Source organism: Mus caroli, chromosome 11 (assembly GCF_900094665.2).
Source record: "Mus caroli chromosome 11, CAROLI_EIJ_v1.1, whole genome shotgun sequence".
NCBI lineage: Eukaryota > Metazoa > Chordata > Mammalia > Rodentia > Muridae > Mus > Mus caroli.
In genome coordinates, this window is record NC_034580.1 from 38,973,299 (window position 1) to 38,975,407 (window position 2,109).

The following is a 2,109-nucleotide window of genomic DNA, read 5'->3' on the forward strand; positions in this document are numbered from 1 at the left end:
CTGTAGACCAGGCTGGCCTCAAACTCAGAAATCCTCCTGCATCTGCCTCCCAAGTGCTGGGAATAAAGGCATTCACCACCACTGCCTGGCTTAATTTTTATTTTTAATGACATAAATATGCGTGTCTGCACATGTGAGTACGGTGCCTGAGGAGGTCAGAGGGGGCTTTGAATCTCCTGAACCTGGGGTGGTGGATGCTTATGAACGTCCTGATGTGGGTGCTGGGGACTTGCCTTGTCTCTTCTGTAAGAACACTCTTGACCACAGAGCTGTCTCTCAACCCCCATCCTAAAATTTCTTTTTATTCTCACCCTCCCCACTCTGTGTGAATGCCACGTGGGTGTCTGTGTGTGCCTGCTGAGGCTGGCCTAGGATGTTGGCCCCTCTAGAGCTGGAGTTAGAGGAAGTTGTGAGCCACTCAGTATGGGTGCTGGAAATTGAACTTGAGTCCTCTGGAAGAGTAGCAAGTGATCTTAACCACTGAGTCATCTTTTCTGCTTCTGATCAAGTTTTTCTAATTGCCCAACATAACTTGAGCTACGTGGCCTATCAGTGTAACCTCATTTTACCCTCTTGTGTTCTTAAGTGGTTCAGACAGGATACACTGCCAATTCAGATCTTCATTGTCTCCTCTGCTCCATATCTACGTGCTAAGAATTGCTTGGTGCTAGTCAGAGGAGATGGAGTGCTGGGGAATGTGTGCACCAGGAAGTCCTCATGATACGGTCCTACTCTTCCTTTTCCTCAACTCTTCCTAAACCATCTGTCTTCCTTTTCTATCTTTACTGCCATGAGGTCCGAGGGCCACATACCTCAGTGTATGTGTAAGCTCAGCCCCATCAGGAACGGGACTAAGTGTTCATGAACCAACGTCTCTAAAACATAACCTTTTTTACTTCTTCAAAAGTTCATTGGTCAGGGTATTTGTTACAGTAACTGAAAGCTGACTGAAGCATGCAATTAGGGTGTGTGGTGGTAAGTCTTGGGCACTAGAGTATTTGGTTCCCAAGTGTTGGAAGTATGTCAACGGGGAAAAGGCTTTAAGGTTTCTGAAATCTCCTGCCATCCCCATTGTGCTTGCTCTGCTTCTTATCTGTGTCTTGAGAAGTGAGCCCTTGGCCATTGTTCTAACCACCTGGCATCGGCTACCACTGCTCCACCATTATTGACGCTAACCGTCTGGAACCATAAACCTTAAATAAAGTCCTTATTTTATAAGTTTGTGGCCATGGTGTTTTATCACAGCAACAGAAAAGTAACCAATATGGAGTATAGTTTCCCTTTTATTTTTGCATTTTAATTAAGTCCCAATTTGACATTCTAAAATATAGTGCTGTAGCAGGTAATTTTGTGTGTGGAAGTAATAGAGAATTATCATTATATCTGAGAAAGACATCAAAAGTTAATTCATTAAAAAAAAATCCCTCAGCATTTAAGTGGTATTTCAGAAGTTGACCCTGCACAATGAATTTTTTTTTCCTTAGTTTTACTCAAACAAGGTATCTGGCTTCAAGTTGCTATGTAGTTAAGACAGGTCTCAAACTTTTATCTGCCTACCTCTGTCTCCACATTATTTAGCTTACAGGCAGGTGCCACCACAGCTGGCTTTGTAACATGACTATGTATCAGTTCTGTACTTGTGTGTATTTGTATAGACATCCTCGATTTCCCAAATAGTTTGGAGCTAGACAAAGTAAGAATTGCTTCCATTTTCAAAAAAGAGGAACACAAAGAAAGTCAAAAGCTCATGAGACTCATCTGGATGGCTGCCAGAGGCCAAGTCTATTGCCAGCCAGAGGGGCCAGGAGAGCTCAGCCAGGGCTGCTCTAGCTCATTTGCTCCAGATTCCTCTGTAAGCTGCTAAAGCATATGAACCTCTTTGCAGAAACCTGTTTCTAAGTGCACAGAAAGATAATTTTATCCCAACATATTATATTTATCAATTATCTGGGAATTTCACATAATGTACCCAATCATACTCAGTTCCTAGTTATTCTATGTGGTGAAGAAGAAGAGAAGAAGAAGAAGAAGAAGAAGAAGAAGAAGAAGAAGAAGAAGAAGAAGAAGAAGAAGAAGAAGAAGAAGAAGAGGAGGAGGAGGAGGAGGAGG